A 19,415-nucleotide genomic window follows, 5' to 3' on the forward strand; every position below is an offset into this window, starting at 1 on the left:
GTACCAACAAGAAACAGGTCTTGTGTGCTCTCTTAGGGTACGTCCACACTACCCGTTGGATTGGCGGTAGCGATCTATCTATTGGGTATCGATTTATCGTATCTCATCTAGATGTGATAAATCAATCCCCGAACGCGCTCCCCGTCGACTCCGGAACTCCACTAGGACGAGAGGCGGAAGCGGAGTCAACGGGGGAGCCGCGGCCAACGATCTCGCGCCTTGAGGATGGGAGGTAAGTCGAACTAAGATACGTCAACTTCAGCTACGCTATTCTTGTAGCTGAAGTTAAGTATCTTACATCGATCGTGCCCCCCAGTGTAGACCAGAAGTTTGCATGAGGACCTGATCTTGTAGGTAAAAAGATCAGTATTCTCATAGAGCAACAGCTAGAACAGAGGCTGGAGCACTGCATTGCTGCTATTGAGGAACTGCACCAGATCAGAACTGACCAAAGCTTTGTCAGGCAAAGCTGACTGTATTGGATTTCATCTCTGAAATTAAAAATGTATATAATTTTGGTACATTATATGGATAAGGGTGAATCCCATTCTTGTTAGAAGAGTCAAGGTATTTATTGCAAAAATCACAACTACTACAAAAAGCAAACACTGCTGATGCTGTTCACAGCTATATTGGTCCAACGTTCTTTGAGATAAACTACTATTTTCTGTTGGGTTTTTTTTCATAGACTCTAGGACTGGAAGGGACCTCGAGAGGTCATCGAGTCCAGTCCCCTGCCCTCAAGGCAGGACCAAATACTGTCTAGACCATCCCTGATAGACATTTATCTAATCTACTCTTAAATATCTCCAGAGATGGAGATTCCACAACCTCCCTAGGCAATTTATTCCAGTGTTTAACCACCCGGACAGTTAGGAACTTTCTTCCTAATGTCCAACCTAAATCTCTCTTGCTGCAGTTTAAGCCCATTGCTTCTTGTTCTACCATTAGAGGCTAAGGTGAACAAGTTTTCTCCCTCCTCCCTTTTAGATACCTGAAAACTGCTATCATGTCCCCTCTCAGTCTTCTCTTTTCCAAACTAAACAAAACCAATTCTTTCAGCCTTCCTTCGTAGGTCATGTTCTCAAGACCTTTAATGATTCTTGTTGCTCTTCTCTGGACCCTCTCCAATTTCTCCACATCTTTCTTGAAATGCGGTGCCCAGAACTGGACACAATACTCCAGTTGAGGCCTAACCAGCGCAGAGTAGAGCGGAAGAATGACTTATTGTGTCTTGCTCACAACATACCTGTTAATGCATCCCAGAATCACGTTTGCTTTTTTCGCAACAGCATCACACTGTTGACTCATATTTAGCTTCTGGTCCACTATAACCCCTAGATCCCTCTTTCTGCCGTACTCCTTCCTAGACAGTCTCTTCCCATTCTGTATGTGTGAAACTGATTGTTCCTTCCTAAGTGGAGCACTTTGCATTTGTTTTTATTAAACTTCATCCAGTTTACCTCAGACCATTTCTCCAATTTGTCCAGATCATTTTGAATTATGACCCTGTCCTCCAAAGCAGTTGCAATCCCTCCAAGTTTGGTATCATCTGCAAACTTAATAAGCATACTTTCTATGCCAACATCTAAGTCATTGATGAAGATATTTAACAGAGCCGGTCCCAAAACAGACCCCTGCGGAACCCCACTTGTTATACCTTTCCAGCAGGATTGAGAACCATTAATAACTACTCTCTGAGTACGGTTATCCAGCCAGTTATGCACCCACCTTATGGTAGCCCCATCTAAATTGTATTTGCCTAGTTTATCGATAAGAATATCATGCGAGATCATATCAAATGCCTTACTAAAGTCTAAGTATACCACATCTACCACTTCTCCCTTATCCACAAGACTCGTTATCCTATCAAAGAAAGCTATCAGATTGGTTTGACACGATTTGTTCTTTACAAATCTATGCTGGCTATTCCCTATCACCTTACCACCTTCCAAGTGTTTGCAGATGATTTCCTTAATTACTTGCTCCATTATCTTCCCTGGCACAGAAGTTAAACTGGTCTGTAGTTTCCTGGGTTGTTTTTCTTTCCCTTTTTATAGATGGGCACAATATTTGCCCTTTTCCAGTCTTCTGGAATCTCTCCCGTCTCCCATGATTTTCCAAAGATAACAGCTAGAGGCTCAGATACCTCCTCTATTAGCTCCTTGAGTATTCTAGGATGCATTTCATCAGGCCCTGGTGACTTGCAGGCATCTAACTTTTCTAAGTGATTTTTAACTTTTTTTTTATTTTATCTTCTAAACCTACCCCCTTCCCATAAGCATTTGCTATGTTAGGCATTTCTTCAGACTTCTCAGTGAAGACTGAAACAAAGAAGTCGTTAAGCACCTCTGCCATTTCCAAGTTTCCTGTTACTGTTTCGCCCTCCTCACTGAGCAGTGGGCCTACCCTGCCCTTGGTCTTCCTCTTGCTTCTAATGTATTGATAAAAAGTCTTCTTGTTTCCCTTTATTCCCATAGCTAGTTTGAGCTCATTTTGCGTCTTTGCCTTTCTAATCTTGCCCCTGCATTTCTGTGTTGTTTGCCTATATTCATCCTTTGTATAATCTGACCTAGTTTCCATTTTTTATATGACTCCTTTTCATTTTTTAGATCATGCAAGATCTTGTGGTTAAGCCAAGGTGGTCTTTTGCCACATTTTCTATCTTTCCTACTCAGCGGAATAGCTTGCTTTTGAGCCCTTAATAGTGTCCCTTTGAAAAACTGCCAACTCTCCTCAGTTATTTTTCCCCTCAGTCTTGATTCCCATGGGACCTTCCTATCAGCTCTCTGAGCTTACCAAAATCCGCCTTCCTGAAATCCATTGTCTCTATTTTGCTGTACTCCCTTCTACCCTTCCTTAGAATTGCAAACTCTAAGATTTCATGGTCATTTTCACCCAAGCTGCCTTCTACTTTCAAATTCTCAATGAGTTCCTCCCTATTTGTTAAAATCAAGCCTAGAACAGCTTCCCCCTAGTAGCTTTTTCAACCTTCTGAAATAAAAAGTTGCCTGCAATGCAGTCCAAGAACATATTGGATAGTCTGTGCACCGCGGTGTTATTTTCCCAACATATATCTGGATAGTTGAAGTCCCCCATCACCACCAAATCTTGGGCTTTGGATGATTTTGTTAGTTGTTTTAAAAAAACCTCATCCACCTGGTTAGGTGACCTGTAGTAGACGCTTAGCACGACATCACCCTTGTTTTTTACTCCTTATAGCCTAACCCAGAGACTCTCAACACTTCTGTCTCCTATGTCCATCTCCACCTCAGTCCAAGTGTGTACATTTTTAATATATAAGGCAACACCTCCTGCCTTTTTCCCCCATCTATCCTTCCTGAGCAAGCTGTACCCATCCACACCAACATTCCAGTCATGTGTATTATCCCACCAAGTTTCAGTGATGCCAACAATGTCATAGTTGTATTTATTTATTAGCACTTCCAGTTCTTCCTGCTATTACCCATACTTCTCACATTTGTATACAGGCATCTAAGATACTGGTTTGATCTTGCCTCCCAGTTTTGCCCTGACCCTCCTTTCTCTCTGCCATTATAGCCCACGCTCCCTCTTGTTTCCGACCCATCTCCCAGGTCTCCATGTTCCCCACTTACCTGTGGGCTTTGCTCACCTGTCCCCGTCGAACCTAGTTTAAAGCCCTGCTCACTTTTGTTTTGCTACATCTCGCCTTGTGGAAAATTTACATTTTGTGCCAAGACTAAGGTGTGGAGTGCAGCTGGCCATCTAATCTAGAATAGTCCAGTGCATAACCATGAGCCATTTTTCCACAAATTGCAACATTATGGTCAATAAAACCTTAGAAAAATAAGGCCATGTCTACACTAGAATCTTCTGACAGCATAGCAATGTCAATTAGAGGTGTTCCACGACATTTCTATACCGGCACAAAAGTGCTTTTGCAAGTGCACCTTATTTTGTTCACTGAATTGCTATAAGCCAGGGATGGCCAACCTGTGGCTCTTCAGAGGTTAATATGCGGCTCCTTACCTAGGCATTGATTCCGGGGCTGTAGCTATAGATGCTAACTTTCTAATGTGGTGGGGGGTGCTCACTGCTCAACCCCCTGCTCTGCCCCCATTCCACCTCTTCCCCCAAGCCTTGCATGCCCTCGCTCCCCCCCTCAGCCTCCTGTGCACGTGAAACAGCTTAATGCGGAGGGTGGGGGGAGCAGGCACTGACTGGTGAGAGTTACTGACAGACGTGAGGCACCGGGGGTGGAGGCTGCTGACATATTACTGCGGCTCTTTGGCAATGTACATTGGTAAATTCTGGCTCCTTCTCAGCCTCAGGTTGGCCACCCCTGCTATAAGCCATACTATCAAAAGAACTTTTTTGATGGTATAAGCTGCATTTTCACTAGGAGGGTATACTGATATAGCTATACAAGCAAAACTTTTAAGTTTAGAATAGGCCTAATTTGCCTGTTTTACTGGGAGTTGAGTTCTCAGTACCTCTGTAAATCAGGTCTAATACTATTTCTTTTAGGTAGTAGAGAAAAACTATATCGCTTTTGGATAATCATCCACATACACCAATGGACAAACAAGCCTGGTTCTTCCGTCAGGGTCCTAGCCCACACCAATACCAACTACAAAATACTGCTGCAGGAAGATAGTGCTCTAGCCTTTGGGCCACACTACACTGAGCCTCAGTTGACCTGGGTTCTACTCCTAGTTTTGCTGCAGGGTAAGCTGCTTCATCCATGGGGGGAAGAGAGAATGATACTTCCCCACCTTTGTAAGGTGCTTTGATGAAAAGTGCTAAGCAAGACCTAGGAGGTGATGTTATGTTGCCCTTTCTGACATGACACAAAATAAGGTTTTTATATATCTGGCTCTCACCTCTGAGTGGTCTAACCAGTGAGCTATGGGATATTCTGATGGTTATTTGACTTAAACAGTCACTGGGACAGAGTGAAAATGAACTTGCAGTTTGGTGGTTAGGGCATCCATCTGGGAGGTGGAAGATGCAAGATCCATTTCCTTTGGCCTAGCCATGCTTTCATTATTTAACCGCAGTGGAATAGATTCAACAGGAGAACGCCCACATCAGAATATCCCGTAGACGAGTGGATCAAGCATTCTTCTGAGAGGTGTGAGACCCTCTTCAAATTCTTTCTCCCCCTCTAGTAGAGAGGAGGGAATTGAACCTCAGTCTCCCACATCCCCAGTGAGTGCTCTAACCACTAGGCTCAACGTAATAAGGTGGGTAGCAGCAGCACCACCTCCACTGAAGAGGATCTGGTTCAGTAGGAGGCCTCCGAGTACACCGACTGGACCAGGCCTTGCACATGATTTAAGCATCTGGTCACCTATCTTCCCCTGGTTTGTGAATCACTGTGGGGTTTAGGCAGAAGACAGGAATCTGGTTGCCTAGAGGGAGGCAGCAGAGTGGATACGCAGAAGCAGAAACTTGGTGCCTAGGGAACTTTAACCTTGACAATTTCAGCGCTGGGTGAGTTTAGGCGCCTACAGGGTTTGGCAGGAATTTTGTGGGTCATGCTGGAGCCAAAACAGGGACTTCGGTGCCTAAAAGTTTTTTTTCTCCTGCTGATGATAGCTCATCTCAATTGATTAGACTCTTCCTGTTGGTATGCATACTTCCACCTTTTCATGTTCTCTGTATGTATAAATATCTCCTGTCTGTGTGTTCCATTCTATGCATCCGAAGAAGTGAGCTGTAGCCCACGAAAGCTTATGCTGTAATAAATTTGTTAGTCTCTAAGATGCCACAAGTACTCCTGTTCTTTAAACACCTAAGTATCTTCGTGGATCTTAAAGGTCAAGAGGAAGAAGGCAGCCCTTGAGAGAGGGAGAAGCTGCCTCACCCACAGGCTGCCCTTGCAATAAGGAGAAGGATGCACAGCCTAGAAATATAAGTTCTTACATATTTCACTGTAGCAGCATGAATTGTACCTAGTGAGCTTAATTCTTGCTTTGTACAGGGCTAGATGTGTTACATGTGCTGTCTCCTTGGTTTTAGTTTGATTTATCTCTGTATTCTTAATGAGACTGTTTGAATTTCAGATGGTTGTGAGGCAAGGTCATTGTGGTGTGTCGATTCAGGAGTCTTCTGACCTCTTTTGAGAGATGATTGGGGAGAAATCAATACCTATTCTAGAGCACGCCATTGAGAAAGCTGCTAAAAAGTGCAATCCTGAAGAGGAATGGGGAAAGCCATTCGACCACAAGGAGTGGCAAAAATAGGGTCTCAAAGATTATGACTTCAACTTTCAATGTGTTTTTTTTAGTATATACCTAAAATGTTCCAGGTTGTTGCTAGTGCATATAGACTCCCAGCTGATGGGGTTGTTTTTAATAGTACGTCATGTTTTTAGATATGGTTTAGATACTATGGAGATGGGTACTACAAGAAAACTACATTTAGTAAGTGGCAGTCATGCCACAAGTCAAAATAATTCCCTACTCCAACAGCACAAGGAGTTCATCTAGGGCACTGGAGTTGCCAGGAGCATTCATTTGATGAACTGTTTTAGACATGAGGTCTCAATGATGATAGAGTTTCAAGAAACAGGGACAGTCCATACAAGTTGCTCTAAGAAAAGTTAGATAATTGTAAACAGTACCGGTGGCTAAAATTACTTCTGTCCACATGACTGATGAGTATTCCACTAAAGGCACTTAATGTTGGACATTACTGGATAGGAAAAAAAGGAGGGCTGTTGATTAATCGCAGTTAACTCACATGATTAACTCAAAAATTAATTGTGATTAAGAATTAATCATGATTAATTGCAGTTTTAATTGCACTGTTAAATGACAGAATATCAATTGAAATTAAATATTTTTTATGTTTTTCTACATTTTTATATACACCTGTACCCAGATATAACACGACCCGATATAACACAAATTTGCATAGAACACAGTAAAGCAGCACTCCGGGGGGGCGGAGTTGCGCGCTCTGGTGGATCAAAGCAAGTTCAATATAACGCAGTTTCACCTATAACGGGGTAAGATTTTTTGGCTCCCGAGGGCAGCGTTATATCAGGATAGAGGTGTATGTTATATTCTGTGTTGTAATTGAAATCAAATATTACAAATATTTGAGGTGCAAAAATGATAAAAGAAATAGTATTTTTCAATTCACCTCATACAAGTACTGTGGTGCAATTTGTCTTTGTCATGAAAGTGCAACTTAAAAATCTACATTTGTTGTTGTTACATAACTGCACTCAAAAAACAAAACAAATGTAAAACTTTAGAGGTTACAACTCCAATCACAAATCAAAGAAGTCTGTTTACATTTACAGGAGATAATGTCGCCCTCTTCTTATTTACAATGTCACCAGAAAGTGAGAACAGGCATTTACATGGCACTTTTGTAGCTAGCATTGCAGGGTATTTACATGCCAGATATGCTAAACAATCGTATGCCACTTCATGCTTTGGCCACCATTCCAGAGGACAGGCTTCCATGCTGATGACACTCATTAAAAAATAATGTGTTAATTAAATTTGTGACTGAACTCCTTGAGGGAGAATTGTATGTCCCCTGCTCTATTTTATCCACATTCTACCATATATTTCATGTTTAGCAGTCTCAGATGATGACCCAGCACTACAGATTTGACAAAACACAAAGAAGGTACCAATGTGACATTTCTAAAGATAGCAACAGCACTCGGCCCAAGGTTTAAGAATCTGAAGTGCCTTCCAAAATCTGAAGGACAAGGTGCGGAGCATGCTTTCAGAAGTCTTAAAAGAGCAGCATTCCAATGCTGAAACTACAGAACCCAAACTACCAAAACAGAAAATCAACCTTCTGCTGGTGGCATGTAACTCAGATAATGAAAATGAACATGCGTCAGTCTGAATTGCTTTGGATTCTTATTGAGAAGAACCTGTCATCAGCATGGATGCATGTCCCCTGGAATAGGGGTTGAAGCATGAAGGGACATATGAATCTTTAGCGTATCTGGCATATAAATATCTTGTGACGCTGGCTACAACAGTGCCATGACGCCTGTTCTCACCAGCGGCGGCTCTAGGGACCAGCGCTCCAAACACGTGCCTGGGGTGGCAAACCGCAGGGGGCACCCTGCAGGTCCCCGCAAGGGTGGCAGTCAGGCAGCCTTCGGCGGCTTACCTGCGGGAGGTCCACCAGTCCCAAGGATTCAGCGGAAATTCAGCGGCCGGTACACCAAATCCAGGGACCTCCCACAGGTGCATCGCCGAAGGCAGACTGCCTGCCGTGCTTGGGGCAGCAAAAAAGTTAGAGCCGCCCCTGGTTCTCACTTTCACGTGACACAGTAAACAAGAAGCAGGCAGCATTATCTCCTGCAAAGGTAAACAAACTTGTTTGTCTGAGCGATTGGCTGAACAAGAAGTAGGACTAAGTAGACTTGCAGGCTCTAAAGTTTTACATTGTTTTATTTTTGAATGCAGTTTTTTTGTGTATAATTCTACATTTATAAGTTCAACTTTCATGATAAAGAGATTGCACTGCAGTACTTGTATTAGGTGAACTGAAAAATACTATTTGTTTTTTTACAGTGCAAATACTTATCAAAAATAAATATGAAGTAAGCCCTGTACATTTTGTATTCTGTGTTGTAATTGAAATCAATATATTTGAAAATGTAGAACAAAATTTTAAAAAATTTAAATAAACCTATAATTAATAGAGTGATTAATCGCGATTAATTTTTTTAATCACTTGACAACACTAGAAAAAATAGATCCCATTAACTGGAACTGTCACAAGATAACAACAATACCTTGATCCAACAGGACACTTGTTCAAATCCAGCTCGGGTTAGCAGGGAATAGAAGTCAGACTCCTGACCGTTGGTAATATGTGAAATTAATTCAATTGTCACAGTTTGCAGCTATTAGACAAGTGTCACAACAGATACCATAAACGGCACCCTAGAGATAAGCTCGGCAGAGACATCACGGCAGAGACAGACACGATGGGTCATGGAGACTTGTCCCATAGGTGGTCCCTCCTGGACAGGGAAATCGGTAAACAGCTTGCTCTACGTGGCCTGTGAGTAGCTGTGGGTTTCACAACCCAACACCATCACACCAGAACGTTTCACAAGCAAAAATTAAAAAAAAAAATACTAGGGCAAACAAGAATAAAAAGTTACCATAAGGACAGCTCACAGAATATAGGGACTACCTCCGCTTTCACTAGACACCTACCCTCGTCTTTCAGTTTCTGAAGGCAAATGCCTATCAAGAGATCATCACCAGAGCAGACACTGAGCTAGTGGCCAAAGGGCAGAGAAGAGAGATTATCTGCTAGAGTCAAACTACCACTGAACGTTATGTAGCACAGGGGATCATTTTCTAGCCATTTATGGGTTTATTATTACTCCACCTGAAGTCATGGGCAGGATTCTCACTGAGTCAGTGAGAGCAGGATCCAGCCCTATATTCCTTGGAGTTTGTTGGCCTATTTCCCACCACTGCTAGCTCTGTTTTTAATGAAGCTGCACTGGAAGTGTTAGTAGTGATGGACTGCTTGCAACAGACACTGATTTCAGCACCACATCCTCAAATACTGCTGATCTAACCAAGCATGCCTCCACCACATGGAGTTGAAAATGGTGTCTGCAGCCAGATGCCCGTCCACAAGAAGGCTCCCCATCCAGTTCACTTAACCGGTGTCCTGCTCCAGACAGCCCAACGCACACCTTTGACTCAGCAGTTTCTGTCCTTAACTCTCCCAGAGTTAGTCCCTTATCTCCATTAACGCCTGATGGGTGCATCCCCCAACCACCCACCCTTCTGATGACAGCACCTGGCCCTCACCCCAGCCAGCTCCCTGACCCCAGCCTCCCCTTCATCACAACCTGCCCCCAGCCAGTTCCCTGACCCCCTTTCACCCCCAGCCTGCTCCCTAACCCCCAGCCCCCCCTTCACCCCAACCCACCTCCAGCCAGCTCCATGACCCCCAGCCCCCCTTTGCCCCCACCACTTCCAGCCAGCTCCGACCCCCTTTCACCCCCAGCCAGCTCCCTGACCCCCAGCCCCCCTTTGCCCACACCCACCTCCAGCCAGCTCCCTGACCCCATTTCACCCCCAGCCACTTCCCTGACCCCCAGCCCCCCTTCACCCCAACCCACCCCCAGCCAGCTCCCTGACCCCCAGCCCCCCTTCACCCCAACCACCCCCAGCCAGCTCCCTGACCCCCCAGCTCCCCCTTCACCCCAACCCACCCCCAGCCAGCTCCCTGACCCCCCAGCCCCCCTTCACCCCAACCCACCCCCAGCCAGCTCCCTGACCCCCCAGCCCCCCTTCACCCCAACCCACCCCCAGCCAGCTCCCTGACCCCCCAGCTCCCCCTTCACCCCAACCCCCCTCCAGCCAGCTCCATGACCCCCTTTCACCCCCAGCTCCAGCCAGCTTCCTGCCCCCCCAGTTCTCCCTTCACCCCAGCCAGCTCCCTAACCCCCTTTCAGCCCCAGCCAGCTCCCTGTCCCTTCACCCCAGCCCGCCCCCACCCAGCTCCCTGACCCCCTTTCAGCCCCAGCCCCAGCCCCAGCCCGCTCCCAGCCCAGCGCTTGCCACAGTTGGCGGCCCCGCCCCACCGGGCCCAACCGCGCCGCGCTCGGGTCGGGCGGGAGGCGGCGGCCCGGTGCCCCCGGAGCGGTCGCTCTTACCCCTCAGGCCGCCGCTCCGCCTGCCCCCATCGGCCACATGCACTTCCGGGTTCGCCCCCCGCTCGGGGCGGAGCGCGGCGCACGCCGGAGCCAGCCGCCGAGGGGGCCGCGGGCCGGAGCGGGGAGCTGGCTCCTGCCCCGTCCGCCACTAAGCGGGGGGCTCCGGGGTCGGCAGGAAAGGGGAACCCGCGCCGGGCTGCTGGCTGCCCGCCGACGCCAGTGGAATAAGGGCACAGGGGGGTCAGGCGCGAGAAGCAGCGGGAGCCGTGGAGACCCGCCGGGATTGATCCACGGGGTCATGGCCGGGGAGCTGGAACAAAGCCCCGGGCCTGTGTGACACGCGTGGTCAGACTAGATGAGCTAGTGGCCTTTCCGGCCTTCTGATCTGACTGGGCCCTAGGTTTCGGGGCGGCCTTGGGCAGTGAGGGAAGGCCGGATGCATCTCTCCAGTGATGTCAATTACTGCCCATGGGTCAAACTCTGGCCTGGTTTGTGTATCCCAGAGGGATGCAAGTTAGGGTAAAAGTTGAGGCTGTGCGCTTCATCTCTAAAAGATAATCATGTCCTACCTCAGCCAGGCAGTGGGAGGCTAATTTCCTTTCATGTTTTTTCAAACGTGTTGAGCTTTTCAACCAGAAGGTGCTGTAGAAGTGGAAAGGAGCAGTATAATCATTCTTACCATTGTTAAATTGTTCAGAGGCTTACTCTGTTGTAAAAATAAAAGGAAATAACTGATTTTTCGGGTGCGGTCACGTCTACCCATTCTTCGTTTGTTGCTCTTCTCCTGCAATGCAATTGCAGCTAAACACTACCTGCCACCTCCTCTGTTCCTGTCCCATTCCTGCTCAGGTGATCTTTCATTTGTTCACTCTATGAATATCAGGTACATTTCTTATACAAGACAAAAAATATATATGTTCTTTCTGAATGCTCAATTACAGGATTACAGGGTTTCAATAATGTGAAATCAATATTTTTTTTCCTTGTGACAAAGAGTGGTTTGTAAGAATACAGTGGTTTAGTCTAAACAATGTATATGCAAGGATTAATATATGCTTTCTTTATCTCACTTATTTTTAGGCACTAGTGAATGCAAGTTACAGATATACTCAGGTAAAACATGCTACCTGTATGTACTCATAAAGTACTAGACAGTGAAACCTGCACAAAGGAACACTTCCAACAGATGCCTCCTTTTCTTAAATGAACAGTTTAAAGTATTCCCCAAATTTTCCAGTATAGTTCTGTTTTTCTTTTAAAAGTCTATGAGGCAAGTGAATTTAGTAGAGCCTTTGAGTGGATGCTGAAGACTGTTTTCACTATATTTCTTCTGCTCTTCAAAACCCAATCACTAAAATATATTATATGGATAGTTAATAGTTGCAAACATTCTTGTTTTCCTCCCACCCCTCATGGGAGATACTATTTCTCTTCTCTGCAGTCACGGTCTCACTATTGTATGCAAGACTTTTTAGGGGTATGTATTGCGCAATTAAAAGTGAAAAAAATAATTATTACATTTTGATGTTCAAACAGATTAAATTTCAAGGCCAGAATTTCCAAGCTTCATGTTCAGAATCTTTCCTTCATATTTTATAGTATTCCAAAAACATTGGAAGGCTGGAACTTAATAATACATTGCAGATGTATGGGGTTGTTTTCATTTAAATTAATTGGTTCAGAACCTGCTGCTTCTCTGAACACAGTGTAACAATCCAAGAAGTTCTGATGTTTTGACCAATGGAGAAAGAAAATGGTTTTTGCCACTTTGCAAAATATTTCTTACAAACCCAGAGACTACAGTGTGAGAAGGAGATAAGAAAATGATGCTAATATTAGCCTTTCAGATTCTGGGAGTTTCATGTAGGGTGTAACAATTTTACTTTTTCTCTCACGACTACAACGATTTTGTAATAATTAATCAACCAATAGTAAATAGAGGTTTACATCCCAATTATTTTGCCTTTAACACAGCTGAACTCTTTGCCACTAATACCTGTGCTTTTCTTGACTCCAGATCAAAGTGGTCCACTATTATAGGAGCATAGTGTGGCTGAGAATATATTTTTCTAGAGTGGTGCTTGACATAAAAGTTCTGACTTGTTTAGCTCAAAGAAATCCATGCCAGAAAAAAAGTGATATTAAAGATCACCTCTACCAGAGGTTGACAGGGCTGAGAACGTTCACACAGAGCCCCCTGCAAACGTCAGAACAGGCTCTCACACACATAATGTCATGAAAACGACATAAATTTTAGGCCACATGTTCCACTGAGTATGCTACTGGGAATTGCAGTCTCCTTGCAGTTGCAGGATGTACTTCCTCCCAGGGCTAGTCATATTGCAGAAGCAGAATGGCAAAGTTATTCTGATGATGGTGAATGAACTACCATAATTTTAAGACATAGCTACTTTGGCAAAGGTAGACATGGACCTACTGGAATGGCAGAGGGAGGTACTCTGGCAGCAGTCTCATGAGAACAAGGGGCCAGTCAATTAAGTGCAAAAGTGGCAAATTCAACACTGATAAAAGAAAATACTTTTTCACACAATGCATAATAAGAGTGCAAAACTCACTGCCACAGGAAATCATTAAAGTCAAGAATTTAGTAGGATTCAGAAAGGGATTGAACATATAACTCGATATTCTTGTTATCCCCATATAATCATTATTGCCAATAATTTTGAAAGAGATATTTAACTTCAAGGTTTAACCCATGGGTAGTCAATGGGTGGCCTGTGGGCCGAATCTCAACTGCCCTACACTTTTGAACAGACCTTGACATCTTTTTATTTACTTATTATTTTATTATTTTCTCTGGAGTCTGGACCTTGATTAAGAAATTTGGACCTTAACAAAAAATAATTGACTACCTCTGGTTTAAGCCAATATCTGACTACTAGAGATCAGGATGGGACCTAATATGGGGGTCAGATTATTTTATATCTGCCTATTCCAGGGTTCTTACACTTTCCTCTTTAGTGTATAATATTGGGCACAGTTAGAGACAGGGCACTAGGCTAGATGGATTTCAGAGCTGATCCAGTCTGATAATTCTTATGCTCCTAAAATGTAAAAGATGAGATTCTACATGAGAAAATCACACCAGTTTAATTTAAGGTGTGATTTTAAATCAGTTTAGTTAAACTAGTGCAGAAGCCTGTGTAGACACACCTACTTCAGTTTAGGTCCAGTCTCCTTTTAGTTTAGCTTAAATCAATTAGGAACAGTTTAAAACCCAATAAACCACTGTTAAATGAAAATAAGAGTGTCTACACAGAGGTTTGCACCGGTTTAACTAAATTGGTTTAAAATCAATTTAAGTTTAAATGATGCAACTTGTGCATGTACACAAGGTCCAAGCCTTCTGTGGAAGGTTAGAGGAAAGGCAGCGGAGAAAGATGAAGAAGCAGAGGGACCAGATTTTTAAAAGCATTTAGGTGCCTAAAGATGTGGATAGGCAACTAGTAGAATTTTCAAAAACATCTGAACACATAACTTCTCTTGATTTCAGTGAATTCAGCCCCTGGGCGCTTTTGAAAATCCCATGAGGTACCTATCTGCATCTTTAGGTGCTAAATGCCTTTAAAAATCTGGGCTGAAGCCTATAGCAGGAGCTTTGAGAAAGAACAAGGCTGTGGGTGAGAAAGGCTTCAATTCTAAGAGGCCATGAATCTGAGACACGGATCTACGTGCTCTGAAGTTGTAACATGCTGTATATATGTTAAGAATTATTATCATATTAAATTAAAAACGATCACTCTGAATTATGGGACTATCCTCCCATCTTGATGTTGTGCACACTACACAAAGCACCCAAGCTCCACCCTCCTGGTTTTTGATGTCAGAATGCTCTTTCTTGTGTATTTCCTAACAATTTTGTTTAATTTTGAAATCCCTGTGAAACTTGTACTACCTGGCCACTTCACAAAAATCAGTGGCCTAGTTAATGATGGCCTATAAATAATGGCATTGGAGACTTTGCTTATTTGAGGTGATCCTGACTGTAAATTTGACTCTTACACTGTACGTTCTACTGACTTGTGGATTGGCTTAAACTTCCTTGCCAAATAGATATTGATTTTACTTTTTAGTGATTATGAGTGGGAAGCAGGACACCTATAACAAATAGTTTTATTTACAGAAGCAATTGAATGTTGAAATGAATACTGCCCCCCTCTGGTTAGATGCACTGATAGATTTTCAGGCAAACTATTAGTGCAGTTAAAAATACTCCATGTGGGAATCAGATACTGAATTTTAGTGATTAAAATATCCACTTGGGCGGGCTTTCTATACTGATTGTACCACAAAAGATTCAGGTTGAACCTACAAAAAGATCAGAATTATTTTGGTATAAAGGTAGGTGAGTTTTGCTATAGGAAAATCTTCCTCTCTTGATCTAGCTCTGTATTAAACTAGAAAGGAAGTGGCTGTAGAAAGATTAGCCTTTACAAATCAAATCTGTCTAACACAGAGAAACATGATTATTTGCACTTAAACTCCAGAATGCTACAATCATTCTTGATAACAACATAATTCCTGAGCTAAACTGAGAATTTGTATCGATAATGTAAATTCTAGTGTTAGGTGTTGTTATTAGAGACACTTGTCTAAGAAGATTCTTGTTTTTTTTAACCTCTCTTTTGCAAATGACAGTGCCGGCAGGCCTTGTTAATAGCTCTTACTGAGGAAAGGTGGCTTGGTAAATAAGGCACAGAAGAAGGCGTTGGGAGACTGGGGTTCTGTTTCCTGCCCAGTGATAGATTCCTTGCATGAGCATAGGAAAGTCATTAAACTCTTCTATACCTCAGCAGGAATAATAATAGTGAGCCAAGATGCCAGAGGAGTGGGAATATTCAGGAACCATGTGGGCACCCTGAGCCAGCTGTGAGGTCTCTTCACAGCCTCTGATGCAGGGGTAGGAAGCATGATACATTCCAGCTATCCTCGGCTAATGTATGGCTGTGAGGGGATCACAGCCCACTGAAAAGTTCAGGGCTGCTGTAAGTTTATAGCTATTCTATCCTGCACCTAGGGATGAGGCCAGACAGAGATTTGGGTTTCCTGTCGGCCCTGCCTCTACCCACTCACAGTCATCTTGTGAAACTTCACATGTAGGTCTCTTGTGCACCTCCTGTGGAAGGCAGCACGTAAATAGAAAGTATTTTTGTTTTCAAAGATTGCATCTGATTTCACTGTCACCTAATGAAATCACAACATCACAGGCTTCAGATTTAGGGCCTGATTCTGTCCTTAACTACTATAACCCAGGAGTAAATCCACTGATTTTAATTCAGTTACTCCCAGACAAAATCTGTGTGATGTCAGAACTAAGCCTTTCACTTTTCTCTGAAGAGTAGTAACGTTGCAGATTTGTACAGTATTTACATACACTGATTGATTTAAATGGTGCTTATATAATGATGATGAGAGATTCTATGGGGTGCATCAAAAGCTATTCCAGAGTTGTGATCCAGGAACCTGGTAGACCAGCTGGCAAAGGTACAGATGGAGTGTGTAAGAGCTACAGTGAACTTCTGGGTCTGGTATGTACATTCTTGTTCACCAAAGAGTGTCATGTCATGTGAAGTTTCAGTTGAAAGCCAGCATCATGCTGGTCATTAATATCATTGTAAAATGCATGTCCAGATGTTGTGTAAGGAGTTATGCATATATATTGAAAATTATGTTCTTAAAGTCTGCGTCTAGGGACTGAACACCAGAAAAGGTGAAAAACAGGTTTTCTGTCAGGCAAGAAACATTTATCTGTCTGTTTACATGTACATTAAGTATTGTGTGGTTCAGAGTAGGTCTAAATAGTCTAAACCAAATGCTAATGAAGGATTGTAAAAACTTCAAAAGGAGAAAAGTAACAGGAAGAAGAAAACAGGAAATAGAGGGAGGCCCCTATCTTGAGGTGCATATCAAAGGTTTGCTGTAGTATAAGACACCCTGGCTTCCCTCACCCAGGAAGAAAATGGACAGCAAGCTTGCTCCATGAAAGAAAGGTCTGAATCAGGCAGGCTGAAAACACTGGAAAGAACTTTGGGTGTGCTAATCTCCTGTCTAAAGAAACTTAACTTGTTAGTTACATTTAGTCTCTAGAAAGCGTGTTATGATTTTGTATTTGATGTAACCATTTGTTTCCTATATTCTTACTCTCTATCTCTCTGTTCTTTGATGATGATATGTGTGTGCACATGCACTGTATTAAGTACAGTGGTCATTCCGAGTTGAATCTTACAATCTGGTGTATATTGTTCTTTTGGGAACAGCAGGCCTGGTTAATCTATGAGAATTCTGTGAATAGAGGTCTGAATGGTACAGAGAACACTCGGATTGTGCCATTGCTATGTGCCTGTGGCTAACTCGTACAAAAGGAACTAAGGCCTGCAGAGGCCTCAGAAATAGTGTTTGTGGTGCCAGAGGCTGGTGGTTTCAGGGAGCTGACCCACAGTAGGTACAGATAAGACTTCCTTATGCTAAAGGCAGGTGGTGGTGATGTGCCTCATAACCCTGCATACCCTTGGGAAGTGTTGCAAGAGATACATTTAATAAATAACACACATTGTTCTGTATAATACAAAACAAAGTAAAAAGAGAAATACAGGCTTGGTGCTGTAACATGGAAAAGCTATTGTCAATATAGTTTTTACTTATTGCTCAATTGAGTATTTCTGAAGTTTTTTTGAAGATAACGTTATCAAGTAGTTTAGAGATTATTTTTTTAGAGTTCTCATATGAATACTGATACTTCATAATGTTAGGAAATAGAAAGAAACCACTCCCTTCTGATTGTAAAGATCACTGTAGTGTTGAAACCACAGTCATCACAGTACTATGCTAGCCTGTGAAAGGCGTCAAAATGGATATGAACTGAACATGAAATGGATTAGTGTCGCTTCATTGTTCAAGCTGAAACTGCAGAATGGTGAAAACTAAATTCAATTTTTAAAATTTGCTCAGGTTCAATAACCTCAGATATTGTTAGCGACACCCAGGTAAGGCCATTTAAAAAATATTTCTTTTATTCCTACAGTCCTTTTATATGCATACAAGAGAAAAAAGACCAGACAAATTATCTTTAATCATATCTTCCCTAGAAGGTAGACTGAACTGATTTGCAGTGGCTCCTTTTTTCTCTTGGTGAGAGATCTCACTGGGTTGTATGAATAACTGCCCATCCAGTGTTGTCACACCTGGGGCCACGCAAAGCTCTGATCAGTAGTTTGCTATATCAATATGTACGTGCTAGTTCTAATGATACTCCACTCTACCTTTTCCTCACAGCAGATCCAGATTTCATAGTTTCTCTAATTTCCCAAAGAACGAGTTAGATTCAGTTTTAGCTATTTGCTTTCAGACAATCTAGATAAAACTGAATAATGCTAGCTGGGTTGGGATTACATTTGTATGGATGGATGGTGCTCATCTGCCCTTTCCAACTCTCTGATGTGGTCTTTGACACAGTTATTCATACCTTTGGCTGGATGCAGATCACATGTAACAGGTTGGCAGGTGCTAGCAAGCTGCATAAAAAAGCAGAGGTCTTCTGCTGACTTTCCCTTGCAGCCAGAACAGGTGTATAGAAGTCTCAAGACAAAAGGGTTTCAGTTCTCTCCGTGTCAGAAGGAACTTGGGATAGGGGACAGAATGGTTGGGGGGAGTTGTGTGGTTGTTGTTTTTTTTTGGTTGGTTGGGGTTTTTTTTATTTTTGTTTTTAATAGAAAACCCCTAGGTTTTCAGGAAAAAAAACTATTTTCAGGAAAAATCTTAAGCTGAAGTTTATGTTTCTTGGTGGACAAGTTAATAAGAAAGGCAAAACTCAGAACAGGACATATTTGAACCAGATCCAACATGTGACTACATCACAGAAATACCCTTTGGAAGTTCAGATTCCTTACAGAATGTTGCTGTTTGATTCTTACACATTTGCAAGGAATGTACATCTGTGCTCAGAGCTCTGCATCGGGTAGCCATTCCCTTCTGAGTAACATCCAGGGTTTTGATTATGATATATAAACACATTGTTGGAACCCAATTATTCAAGAAATAATTTCTACTCCTATTTTTTTTCTGTCAATTTCTGGATAATAGTCTCTAGGCCCAGCACCAAAGCTTTCTTAGAAGAGACCCTCACATGCTGAGCTTGCATTTTCTCACAGTTCACCCAGAGCCAGTGATTGGAAAGCTTCAGCATGCTCTGTAAGGTGCATTTTCTTATGCAGGCTAATTGAACCTTTTAAAAGGTCCTTGGAAGAGATATCATTTGGATTACCAGTGTAGCCTCTGGGCATTTGCCTACTGTATGTAGAAGGTATTGTTTAATTGTAGAGATATGTTTGAATAAGATAAGATGTCCAGATGCCATGGAGATGAGTGCTAAACACAGCTATGTAAGTGAATAAACCAATTTAATAACAACTTGGAGACATTGTGAGGCTTAATTAACAAATCTTTGTAAAGTGTCATATACATGCAAATACATTAACATTACATAACCTAACATTAAATACAAGCAATAGCAGACTATGGGCAGATTGAGTGGATAGGCTGATCCAGCCCAGTGTTCCAACCCCACTTCTGGAAGTACGTGGACAAATTTGGGGCCGTGTTGTCTGGAGCAATCAAGTCCTCAGTTAGCCTGAATCTGTCCCTAAATACAATTTTCCACATCTTATGCAAATGATTTTTATACAGTGGCAGATTTTCTAGATTCAGAATAATCTGATTTATATAACAAACTCCTGTGTCC

The 19,415-nt window shown here is 42.9% G+C and overlaps 1 protein-coding gene across 2 annotated transcripts in view; it reads right to left on the bottom strand.

Moving 5' to 3' along the window:
• LOC127056532 (A-kinase anchor protein 17B-like) overlaps positions 1 to 10,729 on the bottom strand; it is a 30,546-nt gene extending 19,817 nt beyond the window's left edge. The window contains exon 1 of one of the 2 annotated variants that reach the window (XM_050964488.1): positions 10,658 to 10,729. The gene's annotated coding sequence lies outside the window, so the exon portion shown is untranslated. Of the gene's footprint in view, positions 1 to 9,372; positions 9,782 to 10,657 lie in introns of those variants that run through there. The other variant, XM_050964489.1, reaches the window with a different exon arrangement.
• Between the last annotated feature and the right edge of the window lie 8,686 nt (positions 10,730 to 19,415).

This window comes from Gopherus flavomarginatus, chromosome 8 (genome assembly GCF_025201925.1).
Source record: "Gopherus flavomarginatus isolate rGopFla2 chromosome 8, rGopFla2.mat.asm, whole genome shotgun sequence".
Taxonomy (NCBI): Eukaryota; Metazoa; Chordata; order Testudines; family Testudinidae; genus Gopherus; species Gopherus flavomarginatus.